This window comes from Palaemon carinicauda, chromosome 17, assembly GCF_036898095.1.
Source record: "Palaemon carinicauda isolate YSFRI2023 chromosome 17, ASM3689809v2, whole genome shotgun sequence".
Classification (NCBI taxonomy): Eukaryota; Metazoa; Arthropoda; class Malacostraca; order Decapoda; family Palaemonidae; genus Palaemon; species Palaemon carinicauda.
In genome coordinates, this window is record NC_090741.1 from 135,859,185 (window position 1) to 135,879,037 (window position 19,853).

A 19,853-nucleotide genomic window follows, 5' to 3' on the forward strand; every position below is an offset into this window, starting at 1 on the left:
CTGTCAGGATCCGCTATTGCGAATAAAGTGGGTGAGTTTCGCCCTAAGGTGTTTTAGGGATAGGTGTTATTCTGATGTTTCGCCCCGGAAGAGCTGTTCGTCCTTGAAGTATGACGTTCTTCGAAGACAGACCTTAAGACTCTCTACTGGACATAGACAGACATCTTCCTTCAGAGGGCCATTTTCCCAAGGACCCCACATTTTGGTGGGCAGCTCGTTTTGGCGAGAAAGGTAGCAGCAGGGAAAAGGTACAGTTCTCCATCTTCTGTGAACTGAATATGGCATTCTTTTCAGGAAAGGGCCACTATTTCACTAACTCTAGCCCCTGAGGCTATAGCAAACAGAAATATCACTTTTAGTGTTAGATCCTTCATGGTGCATTCCTCGTTGTTCATGGTCGAAACATAGTGCAAGAGTTTGTCCAATGACCATAATATGGGTTTGGTTGTTGATTCTAGAGTATTAAGCGTAGACAGTCGACTTTTGATCTAGTTTGGATAGAGCTGGGTTCGGTAGAGGAAAGAGCCTCAGTTTCAATTCTAGAACTAGAGGGAAACAATTGATTCTGGACCATTTGGGGGGCCACTACTGCTGCTGTTCCTCTGAAGGATCTTAGCTTGTTGAGGACCTTCAGCAGGGGATTGGTTGGTAGGAGCAGATAGATCTAATTCCATCTGTTCTGCTTGAGGATTCTCGTAAGGGGCTATATATCGAGGTAGTTTCTTGTTGTCGCTCATTGCGGTACCCTAACCGCCGCTTGAAGGAACCCGGCCAGTAACTCAGTCAGCCCAGCAAGCAGGGATGATGAAGATACCGGCCAAAGAAAAATTGCGACGGCTAGGCCGACACTAAATGACAAAAGGGGGAGGGAAAGGGGTCTTATAGTTTACAGGGGAGAAAGGGGGCGGCAAGTATGCCGTCCGCTTTCGGCTGTAAATCAAGGAAGCATGGCTTCCTGTGTCGACGCCGTCATTGTCGGCAGTTGTCAGTTAAAAGACATGTCTAATAGTCTACAAGGGGGAAAGGCGGCGGCAATTATGTCGCCTACTTTTGGTTGTAAACCAGGGAAGCATAGCTTTCTTTGCCGACAACGTCATGGCCGGCAGAGGAATCATGATTCCCCTGTCGATGACATTGTCGGCTGCAAGACACTACACCCTGAATTACTGTCATACTTCAAAGCCGGGATACTCAGCGGCAAAGGTCGACGGTAAAACACTATCCAAGTCAAGCAGGAGTTAACTACTTGTTGGCAATGACGGAAGATAGGGTTGCCGCTCGGGATGGCGGCGTTCGGGGGACGGAAGAAGGGTTTATCCTCTTTCTCTAAAAGGGAAGCGTATCGAACTATACCAATAATTCTAGAGGATATATATATATATATCCCCAACTGAATTAATATAAATGATACCAGAGGTTCAACAATGTTATTAACATTACTAACATATACCAAACGGGTTAGGCTATCCTAACTCGACTGGAGACCGCTGCTACAAGTGATACCACCGAGGTCCTATCGTCTATGAAAGAAACGTTATATTTTTGAAGAGGAAATATTATATATGTATATGCAATCTTTATTGTTATAATTTTGCCTAAATATATAGATAATTTCTTTATAGCTAAATACCGGGAACGTCGCACTACTAACTAAATAATTGGATTTATGAGGTGCGACATCGGTCTCAAAATGGCCTTCTTCGGAGATGGCAGTGCTCCACCTCACACACCTAAATTATGTTAATTTAACTGCGAGAAGGGAGCTGTAAATTATACACAGGAAAGATTAAATACCCAACTTGCCAGAGGATGAAAATACTGGAGATTGCATGATATTTCAGAAAACAGTAACTACACCTAGAGAAACGTGGGAGAGCACCTAGCTTAAATGCTACGTTCAAAGGAATAATGGGCCGTAGTAGTAAAGGGAGGGAGTCCAGCGGGTACCTTGATAACAGTTTCCCTTCATTCGCCACTCTTCCCCCTCAAAGAGTAAAATATATTCGGGGTGAAGATTGGTGTGTCGTATCAGAAAATACGTTCCCTGATATTATGCGGTATCCTTAAAGATATATTAACGATACTCGCGCTATGAGTTAGAATTTTGGAGACCTATGGTTAATTCTCTGGCAGTATCACTGTAGCAAAATATCCCTCAGAAGGCTACCTTAAGGAACCTTCCATCAGGACGACATGGCTGAGCCCAAAAATGTTATATAGTTTTTGGTGGCCTCCTTAGTGACTAGAGAGATCGATTATCTTGTGTTCCTCTGGATAGAGTTCTCTAACTAAACGCAGTTTGGCCTACACGAAAAACTAGTTACATAAAAAATTAACTGCTATATTTGGATTATTTATAAATTTTGAATGTCAGACCGTGGTTACTAAATCCCTTAATTAAGATCATGCAAAAATTACGGTAGGATCCAAATTATGGGGAATGATGTTGAACCTTAACAATACTCAAAGGTATGAATATAATGAGTTCAAGTAATGTGGCTCACCAACATCTCGATCTATGTATTAGAATTATCTCTTTATAACTAGGTGTTTTTCCTGATGGCAAATTTAGTTTACAGAAACAAGCTTCTCTCCTTCATTACTACAAAATATTGGACAGTCTTATAGGTAATAAAATTTCTTATTTCCCATATAAATTACTGGATATTAACCACCGCACTGTCGTTCAGTGAAAAGCGTTACAAAACTGATACTAAACTATACAAATCTTTTTCCTTAGATGAATGATTTTGCTGGCTTTTTTAGTTTCTTTAGATAATAAGGAAGTGGGTGCTTTATCCCGTTACTTTTTGCAAAAGGAGTCCTTTAATACAATGTTACTGGCATTGATCGCAATATTATTTTCGTTGCCCAAAAAGGGTATCGATATTACTGCCTCGAGAATCACTTTGGTCTTTTATTTGTTGAAAGCATCTATACACTCTTCACAAAGCATGAGATTTCATCCCTTCATTAGGGGATTTCTTATAGTTATTAGGGACTGCATAATAGAGTTGTGATTAGGATGTTGATTTTAGCTTCTATTTTCTAATATTTTTGACATATCTTTCTAACACCCATTTTATGACCTGAATAAGTACTAAGTGTTTTCCCTATTTCATATTTCTATAGAATTGCAAGGTCTTCCACGGATTTTGTTAAATTCTTAAATGTTCTTTCCAAGCTGCTTAGAATATCACAGAATTTTCTTAATATACAACATAAGTGTCACTATAATTTAAAATCTTGTTCGTTAATCTTCGGAAAGAACTGGCTAAGCTCTAGGGGACCGTTTGCTATGGTGTTTGACACAGCATCTCAAAAAAAAATCGAAAATTGTTTTATTGTTTCTATGTATACAAAAATATTTTGTACATGCTCTGCAGAAGTTTCAGTTAATCATCTCTAAAAAATTAAGCGTTCTTTAGAAGATGATGTCATCCTTACTGCGTCGTTTGACAGAATATTCTTTACGTGTTTATTTTCGCATATATATATATATATATATATACATATATATATACATATATATATATATATATATATGTATATATATATATATATATATGTATATATATATATATATATACATATGTGTATATATATATATATATACACATATGTATATATAATATATATATATATATATATATACATATATATACATATGTATATATATATATATATACATATATATATATATGTATATATATATATATATATACATATATATACATATGTATATATATATATATATATACATATGTATACATATATATATATATATATATGTATATATATATATATATATATACATAAATATATATATATATATATATATATATTTATATATATATATATATATATGTATATATATATATATATATACATATATATATATATATATATGTATATATGTATATATATATATATATATATATAACGATTTTTTAACTTATGTTTTGAAATTTCGTACGTCTGGTCGAGATGGAAGGCATTGGTAGAGGGTAGGTGAACCTAAACTATGATCTACGAGAAGACCCGCCAGAGTTTCCAAATATTACTATGGTTTAAAAAGACGATTTTAACTCAAGAAATAGCTTAGCCTTAGATTTCATCGATTTTAAGGAATCTATTTTCCGAGACACTGGTATTCAACTATTTAGAAATTCTAACCCAAAAATTTAATGGGTTATTTGACATAATACTAACAAACAGCAAGAAAACAAATAGGTAAAATTGTAATGAACACTTCCATGTAATATTTGATAAAATCTAAGTCACAAACATAATGCAAATGTTTAGGAGAGCAGTCCCCCCGATCCTTAAACTATTAATCACTCTAATAATTAACTTATAGATAGGCTATTCACCACCTTAGAAGTAAAACGATTAATTCGTAAATTGATGAACAATAAAGCATGTGGAATTGACAGTATCCTTGATGAATACCTTAAGAATTATCTTGAGTCTGTCATAAATATTGTAGTTAAGATGTTTAATAATTTACTAACGACAAGAATAGTGCCATCTGACTTGTATATAGGTATGATCAAACCTCTGTATAAAAGGAATGGTTCTATTGATAACCCAGGTAACTATCGTGGCATTATACTATTAACTTGTGTTGGTAAACTCTTTATAACTTATCTAAATGATCGCCTTAGTGCCTACGTAGAGGGTGCTCGTATTTTAGGAGTAGAACAGGCAGGATTCAGAGAAGGTTACATCACACTCTACCATATATTTGTCCTGCATTCTCTCATCGACTTTTACCTGTTCACCCAAAAGCAAACTTATTGTGCTTTTGTAGATTCCAAAAAAAACTTTGATTTGGTGGATAGATCATCTCTTTGGTGTCAGCTAAGGTATTCACTGTTATATATAATATGTATGAAAATGCTAAATCCTGTGTCAAAATAGGTTATTAAATCTCAGAATTTTTCCCATGTATATTGGCGTAAGACGAGGTGAAAGCCTGTCACCTCTCCTATTTGATGTGTACTTAAATGATTTTGAAGAATTTGTTGGTAAGAACCAAAGACTATATACCGAAGGAAGATAGGAAGGCTCAAAATACGAATGTTAATACAAGAGTTGGAAACGCCAAAGTGAACATAATAGTTTGACCGCTCAGTATTCAGATGGTGTTGTAGTTATATCGCGTGACCTCTGTTTGTTTATATTTAGAATTTGACAGTTGACACAAACGAAATCATAGCGCCAACATTAAATAAGTTACACAAGTGTGGTGTGTGCCATAAACAAAAAGAAACCGATCCTCATTTGGTGTTTCACAGGTTCCCTAAGGATAAAGAACGGTGAGTACTAACAGTTTAATATATGCAATATGTCCAACTGATATTGGACATAAAATTTAGACGAAGCATCCAACGTAAATTTGTTTTGTTTTACATTTTTTTTTTTTTTAAGTTTACTGAGTAACTATGACTTCATCACCCTCAAGCCACCAATCGAGAAGTGCTGTGCCAATTCAGGAGTGTTAAGAGAGAAAAAAAAAGTGTTGGTTTAGACTTTAGAGAGTATAAGTGTTCAAGGTATGTTGATGACAGTATAACCCACAAGGTTAGAAAAAATCCAAATTCCTATCCTAGCCTAACTGATTAGTACCACAGCAAACATGCCGATAGATGTCCAGAGGTTAGACAGATTGAGTATCGGTGAGGGTAAATCATCTAAAAAAGTGGAAAAGAAGCAGCTTCCAAATGTATGTAGAAGCCCTAGAGAAAATGGATAAAATGCAGCAGGAACCATTGTATTTGTTTACAAGAGCATACTCTACATTTACTTAAAAATTATGCAGTCCTGCAGCTTTCCTCTTCTTGTACAGTAGAACCACTAAATATATTCTGGGATCCCCAGTCTCTCTTAGAAACTAAATCAAACCTTTGCAAGATATGTCCCCCTTCAATAATTTCAGATCCTTCAGGAGATAAAATGATTACAAAACAGATAGCCTAACATGTCAAGGATGATATTATATTTCTATGTTGAACAGAGTGACATTTGTCTCTTCCATATATATGTGTATATATATATATATATATATATGTATTTGTATATATATGTATATATATATATATATATATATATATGAAAGATCTATTTTGATGTTGCTACTGTTCATGAATGTAGTTTACTTATTTCTTCATTTCCTTTCATCCCAGGCATTTTTCACATGTTGGTAATCATGGCCCTATTGCATCTTGCTTTTCAAATTAGGGATGTAGCTTACCTAATAATAATAATAATAATTATAATAATAATAATAATAATAATAGTAATAATAATAATGATAATAATAATAATAATAATAAGAAGAAGAAGAAGAAGAAGAAGAAGAAGAAGAAGATTGATTGATTGATTGACTTAAGGTTTTCAGGCATCCTGACATCTAGGTTCATTGACGCCGAGAAGAAGAAGAAGAAGAAGAAGAAGAAGAAGAAGAAATAGAAGAAGAAGAAGCCGAAGATAATGGCTATATTTACTTGGAGCCCTAGGGTTGTAGCTTAGCTAATAATAATAATAATAATAATAATAATAATAATAATAATAATAATAATAATAATGATAATAATAATAATAATAATAACAATAATAATAATAATAATAATAATGATAATAAAAATATAATTTATATTGATAATCCTAATAAAAATATCATTTGCAATAATCATAATAAAGGTGATTATATGGATGGAGAATAGAGAGAAACGAAGATCATCCTCGTGGGTGATAAAAAATAAATGCTTTTCATAATTTGTTGAAGACTTCGAAATAAGAGGAAAGGGATATTCAGACGCAATATTTTTTCTCATAAAAGTGATCATGTGATGAATAACCTAATACTTTCTTTGAAGTGATATTATTATGTATTCTCGCGTATTGGGATTCATTTTTAGTTACCTGAATTAAGATTGCTATTATTCTTTAGTATGACACTTAAATAAAAGTTATAAAATTATTATTATTATTATTATTATTATTATTATTATTATTATTATTATTATTATTATTATTTAATTTATTATTATTATTATTATTATTATTATTATTATTATTATTATTATTATTATTGGTATAAAAGGACGCGTGGATGCAAAATAAAATACCCTGGACAAAGTTACAGGAAATCTAAATTATGTATAATGTATATATATATATATATATATATATACAGGTGAAGATATATTGAGCAAGGGGGACGGGTTATTAAAAATACTAGCTTGGTTTGGTCATTAAACGATCTGGAACCGACATAGTCAACCAGACAGAAGTTTGTGATGCCAGCGTACATAAACAGAAGTTCGTGATACCAGCGTACATTTGATACACTGTATATTGAAAATATATACTAAATTAAAAATGGAGTGATTACTCAAAAGTGTCAGTATTTGTGAATTTTATATATCATGGATACTTTCGAGAAATTACTCCCATTTTTAATTTAGTATATATTCTAAATATATGTCAAATGTACGCTGTCATCACAAACTTCTATTTATGCACTCTGGCATCAAGAATTCTGTTAGGTTGACTATGTTGACGATGTCATATTCTGGTCGTTTAGTAAGGAAACCAAGATAGTTTTTTTTTTAATTTTTATAACCCCTCCCCCGTTGCTCAGCAAATCTTGGTATTTTTATCTTCCCATTATTTAAAGAACCTTCTAATTATTGTACAAAAAGAGGAAATTTGCAAGCGTGCATAATTTGGGAGTAAATGGAGAGCGTGGTCTTGTAAATAAATATCTAAGTCTAAACGAGTAGTTGAGTCACAGCCAAGGATACACGTTTGGCTGTATCTCAGAAAATAGCCACAGGATTTTCTCAAAAATAATCTAAATGTGATTCCCACAAAAAGTTACCTTATATTGCTTAACCTAAACTAACCCAACCTAACCTAACTCAACCTAACCTAACATAACTTTTAAAGTGATACGTTTGAATGACTGGATTTCCTCAACAACGTGCTATAAGTAAAATTAGAGCAGAGTAGAAAGTTTTTATGTATGTTAGTTGACACAAAAAACCTCACAACAACTAAATTCGAGCTATTGTGTGTGTAGCAGGCATTTCTCCACCAAAAACTACCTACGTCCAGCTTCTGACAAACTTTTGCCAAAATGCCTGCCCAGATCAACATGTAGAAGGTATGTGTAATCTATTCTATATGTGTTTGGTCATTAAAATATCAAGTGAGTTATTGAAAAATGCAGATTTAATTGTTGTCATATAAAGTTTAGATGCCGTTTTACACGTGGGTATGCTGCAAAGGAAAATGAAAGGTGAGTATTCTTGTAAGTACTTTTGCCGTACTTTAATATGATAGCAGAATGAAGTACACAGGGAGCCCTTGCCAGTATTCACACCTTTCATTTTCCTTCATGTCATTCTCTGTTTCATCCTATTTATATATTTTTTTTCCATGTACAATTATGGATATATCTATTCATATATGTAAATATGTCTTTCATAATTGATATAACTGAAGTACATAATTTAGTCAAATTATTTTTTTGTATTTATTCATATGCTTATATTTTGTATAATGCACTTATTGTTGTAATATATATATATGTTCAGATACATCAACATATTTACATCACCTATCAAATTATAACTCAAACTGGTTGCTGGCTTATCCCAACAAGAATTTGCACATCCTGGAATATGGTGTGTGATTGATGTGCAGTATTTGATATGCAGTTTGTATATGTTTAGCTTTTTTGGAATGGTAAGTGCATCACAATTATTCTAAATATTGTTAATCTTGTAGGTATCATTCCTACTCTGAAGAATAGAACATCTGAGATAGAACTTCATCCTTGAAACATGGTAAATGGCCTATGCTTTTGGTGGATATTACAGTTTGGCTTTTCATAAGTAGAATTCATATAGTAGGTATAGATTGACCTTTAATATTTTGCTATATTATGCTACATATATATTCACATTATCTTCAGTGAAAAAGTGTTAGAGTAATACCTGTATTATGGCTATAGGGTTTATCTATTAACTGACCAAAGAAAATTCTAAAGAAGATTGTGAAAATATTGAATTAAGTGGAAAGGTTCAATCAGATATTGGTAAGAAAATTCTGTTTAGTAATGTTTTGTATATATTTATGCATAAAATGATTATGATTTTAGCAGCCAAATGAAAAAGTATAATATGGAATTTGTTTCATTTCATATTTGCATTTCAAGAATTTACTACTGATTATCCAAAAGATAGTGGGAGTGAAGTGTACAGTAATGCCACAGTAACAAGCATTAGGGATAATATTGGTTGTGTTGCTGCAAGTGTTAGCCCTACCACAACTATTATGACTGCTACACCTACATATGCTACTATTACTGCTACTATTACTACCCCTCGTCTTACTGCTGCCACTACTGCTACCCCTCCTCCTATTGCTGTTACTACTGCTACACCTCCTCCTACTGCTGCTACCCCTCATCCTACTGCTGCTACTACTACAACTACTACATATGATGAGGTTGATTGTAGCAATATCAATGTAAAGGAAAATTTACAAAAGCCTGAAATACAGAGTAAGACCATACATGAAAAAGGAAAACCAACATTCACAACCATGAAATCAAATGGTAAGATGTTTCCATGAATCATTATTTTTCAGAGATCATAACAAAATATTTTTCACCAACTGGTCAGTTCTGAAATACAATTAAATAAATATATAAATATATATTTGTTCTTAAATTGCATAAATACCACACACACACACACACACACATATATATATATATATATATGTATGTATATATATATATATATATATATATATAATTTAATAGTCATTCTTATGTTTATGCAAATTGTTTTTGCACTGGATTATTACCTATTAATATACTTTTCAGAGTCTACCAGCAGCTTGCAGAGGAAAAAGAAAAATCAGCGTGCAATAATAAAAACGCAACGGATGCAGATTTTTAGACTTAATGAAAAACTTGAACAAATGAAGATAAGCCAAAAAAATTGTGATACGTGTACCCTACCATCTACAGTTATAAAAGAAATGCAAGCAAATATATAAGTGGAAGAGCTCTAGATAAACCACAAATGAAATTAGTAGGCTTCTCCAAATATGGTAGGAGATATTCGCTCTCTGGAAAATTTTTCTCTCCTGGACTTTATTTCAAAAGTCACAGAGCTTATAGCTTCATCAGCAAGATACTTACTTTACCAACAACGAGAATGTTGAGGTACTGGATATCCAAGACTGATTTTGATGTTGACTGGAAAGAGTATGTTTTTAAATTGTTAAAGCAGAAATCTTTATTAATGAATGAAAATGATAAATACTGTGGCATTATATTTGATGCTCTATCCCCCAAATATGATGTACAGTTCATCATAAGTAAAGATGTGGTGAAGGGATTTGAAGATCTTGTCCATTATGGCAAAAGTCTTTATAGTAAAAGGTCTGGCTTCTAAATGGAAGCAAGTACTGGGGTATTTCTTATTTACAAATTCTATTAATGGTGATACCTTAATGTATTTGGTAACTGACGGTATTGGTAAATTAAAGAATGCATTTTTATACCCAAAATATTTGGTATGTGACCAGGATCCAAATTATAGAAGGCTGTTTAAAAATCTTAATATTACCATAGAAAAACCTTTTTTTCTCACATGAAGGTGCAAATGTGTATTTCTTTTATGATACACCACACCTTTTGAAAAGTATCAGAAACAATTTTAAGAAATGTGACATGCAAGTTGGTGGGTGAAAAGTGTCATGGGAATATATATAGAGAAATTTGTTTAACCAGATTCTCAGATGTGGCTATAGTTAGCACCAAAACTTACAGTATCACATGTCTTCTACACCGGTTTTGATAAAATGAGAGTGAATCTAGCAGCACAGGTGTTTAACCGTAGTGTAGCAGCTGGTTTATTTACACATGCAGCATTAGGGGCATTACTGCAAGAAGCGGAAAATACAGCATTATTTATGAATTATATTAATGAATTGTTTGATGTATTTCACAGCAGCTGTGCATTTCATTTTAAAGAGAGGAAATGTGCAATTAGTGATAATAATAATATTAATTTTTTATTTGAAAAGGCTGATATGCTGTCAAGCTTAACTTTTATTGGAAGTAAAAGTAATATTCCATGTATAGATGGTTGGCTTTTAAACATCTCTAGCCTTAAAATGTCATGGAACCATATGAAGGATAAGGGTTTTAAATTCCTTTTAACTAACAGGATAAACCAAGATTATTCTGAACATTTCTCTAGTGTACTACGAAGTTCAGGTGGAAATGATGACACTCCAAGTTCATATAAAATTAAAGTCTTAATAAAAAAAATGCTCTATGTAATAATCTCATGAAAAATAATGTTAAAGGAAACTGCATAGATAATGATACCTCAATACTGCAGTATTTGAAGATCTGTGACTGAGAAACTGAACTTAATCAAAATTATTTTATAAAATAAAGATATTGTTAATTTAGATTACCCTGCAGCAGATAAGGAATAGGACCAAAATTCTTTTGAAAATCTTTTAGAGTGTCCAATTGATAATTCACCAGTATATTTGATAACTGATGAACCTGAAGATGATGAATCCCTTAGAGCAATCCAGGAATCTGTTTCAAGTTTCAACCCAAATAATGATGATAATGTTGAGACAGAACCAGTAGTGACAAAATCTATTCAAGATTTTATTTGTAATTTTGATCCCTTTGCTCCTAAGGACTATGTATCTGATTATAGGCACAATTTGATAGAGAAAAATATAGTAACTTACATTGCAGGATATGTATACCATAAACTTGTCAAACACCACAAGTGTGATGCATGTAAATCAGTACTTATCTGTGAAGATGGGGAAGATTTTGATTCAAGTAATTTAACCTTTTTTTTCTGGGAAAAAAGATGAGGAAAAAAGGATATGGCTATGGTATCCAAGTAATATCATAACTAACATTATTAATGATTTTGAATCAGCATTTCAGAGTAATATTATAGATTTAATAATGAAAGACCATGTAAAACATGAATTAACTCGTTATTAAACAAATTAGTGTAGATAACCTCAACGTTTATGATGGTGTTCTAGATGAAGTGATAGACATATTTTTTAAAATGCGCGTATAATATAACGTTGAATTTTTCAACAGATCATTTATGAAAAGAGAACATAGTTGTGGTAATGAATCAGGTCCCTTTAAAAAAAAAAATAAATAAGAAAATAAAAAAATAAAATATTTAATATCTTTTGACTGAAGTTCAGGTTATAGAATAGTCTATGCAAAGTTTTGTTTATTTACTTTTTCTTTTTGTGTCATCAGGCTATTATTATAATATATTTCTCAGGAGCTGATATATATGGCGTTAGGAACATGTTTAGTGGTATGTATTATATTTAACTTTGATTTAACTTATAGGTGCATGAATATCTCAAATGTTTGCACACCCGAGTAGCAGTAGGGGGAGTATACTGCTTCATCATATTTTGCTAGTGTTCCTTTTCTTATTTTTTCTATTCCCCAAAGAAAGACTAACATTTTACAGTATTTGTATACTGTATTTGTTTCTATTTGTATTTTGTGTACATTGAATGTGTTTTCACTTATACACACACACATACACACACACACACACACATATATATATATATATATACATATATATATTTATAATATATATATATATATATATATACACACGCACACACACACACACATATATATATATATATATACATACACACACTCGCACACACACACACACACACATATATATATGTATATATATATATATATATATATATATTTAGTCTACCATTTTTATATGAGCAATATTCTTATCTGTATATAATTTGTCAAACGTCATTTTCATGTGTTTTGTTTTGCATTTTTTGGTTTGCATGTACGCTACCTTATTTTTATTTCTAACCCCCTTTTGACTATTTTTATAGGTGATACAATTTTGTGTTATTTTGTACCTTTTGTTTGTACATTTATACATTTAATAGTTTATAATACGATACAGTATACATGAGTGCATCATACTTTTCCATTTCAATAAAAATGAAATACAATTGTTTTTTATATACACCTAATTTCTTCACCCTACAGTGGCCTACAAACTGTAATTAAATGTATGCCTACACATAAGGACTTTGGCTAAGTTTAACAAATCAGATATACAGTATGTTTTACTTCATTCGAATGTGGTAATGTATAGAACATTTAAAAAATGGTTGTAATGTAATGTACTATACTTAAATTTTCAAGAAAATTAACTAAATCATAAGAGATATAGCTATTAAATTTCTGAAAATAGACTGAGAAACATAATTTGCCGCTTAGTTATCTAAAATTCAAGAATGTCATGAATATATGAGTAAAATATACTGACGTAATAATGCAAAATATGTACAAATATGTCGCAGAATTTACAATCGAATTTATCCCATATTCTCGTAAGCATTACCTTTTTGAATGTTTGACCGCTCGCTCAATAGCTGGAGCCATTCGTTTCGCATGGGAGTATCTGGCATCTTCCTTTTAAGCACACTCATTTGTGTGTTAAAAGGCTGAGCCTTCCTATCTTCCTTCAGTATATATTCTTTGGTAGGAACTACAGAGGACATGATTTATGTGCTTCTGAAATACGGAATAACCTCATAGATGACGATGTTGAGGTATTCCTAAGAATGTATGTCCTTTTGTATGCTAATGAAACTATTGTTATGACTGGATCAGCTGAAGATTTGTAAAATGCTACAACTGTTGTGTATGAATATCGTGAATTCTCGTACCTAACAGTCAACCCCTCTAAGACAAAAATTGTTATATTTTCCAGAGGCAAAAGCAGATCACATTCTCTTTACATGTTTAGTGGGTGATTATGTTTATATAGGTACAACTTTTTAATACTAATGGTTCATATTAAAAGACCACACATGAACAGGTTACACAGGCCATAGAGCAATGTATAGTCTGCTTACTAAGACCAGAAAACTGTTTTTACAAGTGGATATACAATGTGAACTCTTTGACCATGTGGTAACCCCAATTCTTTTATATGGAAACGAAATTTGGTGGTTCCAAAAAGCTAGACAAGTTAAGAATTTTCATAGAAAGTACATAAAAAGTATACTTCAATTGAATAAACAATCATCAAATTGTATGGCTAACATAGAATTTGCTCAATTTAGTAAAAAAAAAGAGAGAGAGAGACGTGCAAACTTTTGGATAGGGATCCAACACCATGTATTTACTGTTAAGAAAATTACACGATAGCAATGAATTGAAGTCGAAATGGTTTGTAAAATTTAAAAGTACTATAGACAGGTGTGGTCTATCTAATATCAAGAAAGGCTCTTACGAATTCAATAGTAATTGGGTTATGAAATGTTTTGATCTTCGAATTTGTGATATAGATAGGCAGAATTTATTATGTAGAAATGATGAAAGTTTACACTATAACTATAAAGTACTTAAGATTGAATTAGGCTTAAGTAAATATTTCACCGAGTTTGATTATAATGAATGGAAGTATCTTAGTAGATTTAGATGTGGTAACCATAGGCTTCCTGTAGCTGATAAGCGATACTCAGCTTCCCAAGGGCCAAAAACACGCACAATGTGTAATACCCGGGAACAGGCTGATGAGTAAAACTATGCTCTGATGTATCCTTATTTTAGTTGCCTCAGAGGATATTCTTAGTGTAAAGTATAGTCAGTTGTTTAAAGTAGGAATTAAGAGAGAATTGTACAAAGTAGTAAAATTTTGAAAAAATAATAATGGAACTTTTTTAGTTATACGTTATTAGTCTTATCTAGTCTAAACGGGCTTATGTTACCTTTATATATATATACATATATATATATATATATATATATACATATACATATACATATACATATACATATACATATACATATACATATACATATACATATACATATACATATACATATACATATACATATATATATATATATATATATATATACATACATATATATATATATATATATATATATGTGTGTGTGTGTGTGTGTGTGTGTGTGTATAATTGAATGTAAGTATGCATTTGCAGTTTTAGAAATTTTAAAAGACAAAGAACAGACAATTAATAAAGAATGGTGTTGAATTAGGAACATACATCAGTCAGTTGGTAGTGATGTGCTGGGATATGTGGTTACAAGAACAAAACCATGAATATCGAATGATTCTTCGGATACCATAATTAGTAGATAAAGACAGATATTGACTGTTTAAAGTTCAAAGGAAATAATGAAAATTACATGGTAGGCCATGCTAAGTATTTGGTATTCAAATTTTCTGAAATTACATATAAAAATCAAACTCTATTTCAGTTTAGGGAGATCGGCGTAACTATATGGACATGGATCATGGTTTGACAATAAAACAATTTCCAATAGATTTATAAGATTTGAGAGCAAAGCCTTCCGATGGATATTTGTAGTTATACGACATGTCATGATTAAAAATGAAATTAAAACAGAGATTACTTGAGTGTCGTATGAGGATGGTATCGTGATGAGGCATTGCTGGAGACAGTATGAGTATGCTCTTCGCACTCCCAAAGAGTGATTAGTTCACCAAACGTTTACCTGGGCTCCACAAGGCACTAGAAGAGCTGGGAATCCCTGGACTACATGGCTGAGGACTATGAAGCCTGAAGTAGAAGATGATGAATGAAGAAGTATTGAATTGAAAGCTCAAGATAGAGACGACTGGCCAAATCTAACCGAGACCCTTTGTTGTCTATGTGCGTTGGAGTAGATGATGATGATGATGATAATGATTTGTAAGTAAAAAAAAATATGCAAGCTAATAACAGATTGATAAGTTTGATTATCCATTATGGATGATTTTATGAGTATTTGGAAAGTTATTGTCTTACTTATGGCCATCACGATTTACTTTTATAAAAGCTGGTGCTGAAAAATAATATACGATATTCCCATCACAGCCCTGTGTGTGTTCAGCTACAGCCACCAAGCAGAAACATTTCTGGTTGTCGAAAAGCTCCATAAAACTATTTGATATATCTACAGAGCGTGCATAAATCTGTCAGGGCATAATCGTCAATCCCATTACGATAACACATGGCTAATTTTTCCATAGTGTGCAAATAACATGTAAAAGCTGTTATAGCTTCATTTACGATAACTCAGAGTTTTCCTACCATATTTTTTTATGTGTATTTGTTTGTCATATGGATATACTTTCATAAGTACCGAAGGGAATAAAAATTCTAACGCTTCTTAGTTACTTTCAATGAATATTGTATGAAATAAAAATCATAATCAAACAAAGATTCTATGAATTTTTTTTTTTTTTTGAAGAAATCACGTATAAACATCTTCCATCTAACTGCTGAAATAAATGTAAATTGTCAGAATATAAAATCTTATCGTAAAAAGAAAGAAATGTATCAATTTATATCCAAAACCCTTCTAATGTAGTTAGCAATTTACAGATAGTGAAGGAACTATTTTTTATATATCTTATATGTCTCACATTTCATGATATATATATATATATATATATACATATATATATATATATATATATATTTATATATGTATGTATATATACACACATATATATATATATATATATATATAACCAATTATTTGAAAAGATAGTGTTACTAATAATTCCATCAATTTATTTCGCTGTTATTAAGCTATTTTAAGTCGTATAAAGAAGAAAAATAGATAAAAAAGAAAGTTAGTAATGAATTTACCTTTAATTATTCATGAAAAAAAAGCATGCTGCTTCCCTGTTTGGGAAAGCAACTATTTTGACGTAAAATTCATTATTTTTTTACAGTTCATAATGATTGTTACAGAAATGTAGAGTATCTGTTACTATTGTTCATTATAATTGGTTTGCTACGTTTTATTTCATCGATCAACAAAGGAATAAATAAAAGAGATCTTTGATCATAAATATAGATACATGTTTTTCCCTTGTAAAAAGCTTTGTCCTACGGTACATATCTGTCTGTCCTTTGATGTTATTTACATTCGACCCACTCTCTCTCTCTCTCTCTCTCTCTCTCTCTCTCTCTCTCTCTCTCTGTGTGTGTGTATGTGCGTGTGTGATCGTGTGCTTACCTATATGGAGCTTTTAGGAAAACGAATTTTTTTTTTTTTAATAAGGTAATAAATTGGGAGGACACTATCAACGATGCTTCAACTGAATATTTATTTGGAAAAAAAAATAATTTATAGACAGATGTATTAAAGCATAGCAACCATACTTTTACTTATAGGACACCCGAGTAATACGTAATAATTAAGAGTGAAGAATGAGATAAAATTTTTGGGACTTTACAGATGACTGGTAATATGGAATCATGGAACTATGTTTGGAGAAGGAAGTTCCTAGTAATGAGTCTCTTACAATTAAATTCTGGTTTTATTTAGATAAAAGACAACAATTTGATACATAGAAACAGGGGAGAACAGTTCATAGTACTAGTTATAAGGAAAGTTATTTATTTAACTGGTCCAAGGGTGGCAGATGTGATATGACAGGAAAGCAATAAAATAACTGTCAATAAATATAATATAAATATTTCATGAAACTTGTGCAATCAAGTTATCCATTTTTTAAGAAACTTTGTGCCTATTGATGTAAGAATAAAAAAAGTCGGTACGAACATGTGACTTAGAGAGAAGGGGCATTATTTATGAGAGAGTTAAACAAATTAGTATATTGGGCATTAAAAAAAAAAAAATAAATAAATAAATAAAAAACGACAAATTATCAGCAGGTTATTCTAGCAATAGGCGTTATTTTGAAGAAAAGAAAAAAGATTCATAAGCAGAATAAGATTATTGAGTCAAAACAACTTTCATATTTCTAACTTGTCCTCCGAGTAATATTCTACTGGTCATCATCACCATGTGGCGGGATGTTTAAAAAACAAGCCCCACACCCTGAATCATTCTAACAGACAATTGTCTCTGCAACACAAACTTTCCCCTTACTTTATCATAAACTGGACTCTTAGGCAAAAAGGACATAAAAACAAAACATAACCGTACAACTATATTCCTTAAAACTAAAACGCTTTACAAAAACCACCCACAATCAAAATAAAAACACTTAAAACTAATCACCATTCAAATAAACCAAAAGAAAAAAACCTTACAAACTTAAAACTAAAACAGACCACAACCAATATGTAATAATTTTATGTATATCTACAGTATATAAGGACACAGACACTTGTCTAAAGGGTCCAAACAGTCTTTATCAATGGCACACTGACACAGCTCGGTGGCAAAATGGTAACCTTTCCACTACAAAAAGCACTTAAGTGGGGAGTGGAGCAATTTATGGAGGTTAATGCGTCGTTGTCATCATCGTCATCATCATCATCATCATCAACAACAATCCAAATACAAAGGCCAGGTCATCATCGGTTCAGCAATCCAAAAGCGCAGTCTAACACAATTAATAACAGGCCAGTTCATCAACAATTATCCAAATCCAAGCAGTCGTGCCAAGTTCCTTATTATAGCCAAGTCATCACCAATCAATTCCACATTCAAAGAAAATTCTCTCAAAAAGGAGGAATCACGGCCTGCCAAAATAAAAAAGAAAAACACTTATGAACACTCCTAACTAACTGAACTATCGCACTATAATCAAAGATAAATAATAAATTGTTCCTATCACTCACAAACACGACAAGCAAAGATAAACAAAACTGTACTTACTTTTTAAAACCAATAATCACTTCCTCGCTGGTAAAAAAATAATAAATCCAGCGTTCACACAACTGACTCAGGACGCAGTCAATCAAAAAAAGCATTCGCTCCGAAACATTCACCACTGTCGTAACCTAACTAAAAAATGTAAACAAACAATCTCATTTATACCAACAGTCTTTCTCACCACAAACGATCGTTACACTAACTACTTTCGCTCGCTAACACTCTCTCTCTCTCTCTCTCTCTCTCTCTCTCTCTCTCCTCTCTCTCTCTCTCTCTCTCTCTCTCTCTCAGGATTTGGCAAAAAACAAAAATAAAAATAAACCAAAAATAAATCCTCCACAACCATCCTTTTGAATATCAACCTACGCCTATTGACGTGTAGGGCCTCGGTTAGATTTCACCAGTCGTCTCTCTCTTGGGCTTTTAAATCAAAACCTTTCCATCCATCCTCTCTTACTTCAAGTTCCATAGTCCTCTGCCTTGTAGGATTCGGTCGTCCAACTCTTCTAGTGACTTATAGAGCCCAATTAAATGTTTGGTTAACTAATCTCACTTGGGGAGTATGAAGAGCATAACCAAAACATCTCAATCTACACCTCACCATGATCTCATTCACATATGGTAAAGGAGTAATCTCTTTTATAGTTTTATCTTTAATCATGTCCTACCATTTCACTCCCAATATTCTTTTGAGGGTTTTCTTTTCAATTTTACAAAATCTTTTGGCTATTGATTCATTGGCATACCATGCCTAATGTCCATATAGTAACACTAGCCTCACTAAACTTATATATAGCATGATCTTATTATGCAATTTCAGGTAGTTTGATTTCCAAATTTTACTTGACATTGCAACTGTATGATTCTTTTTTTAATCTTTCATTAAAATCTCATTCTTAAGACCCTGTATTAGTGATCATAGTTGCTAAATATTTGAATGATAATACCTCATCATTTCTTCCTTCTTCTATTGATATTTCCTGTTCCACTGAATATTCCTTTCTCATCTCTGCCTTTCTTCTAATTATCTTGAGCGTAACATCCTGTGATATTTCATCCATTCTGGTGAGCAAGCATT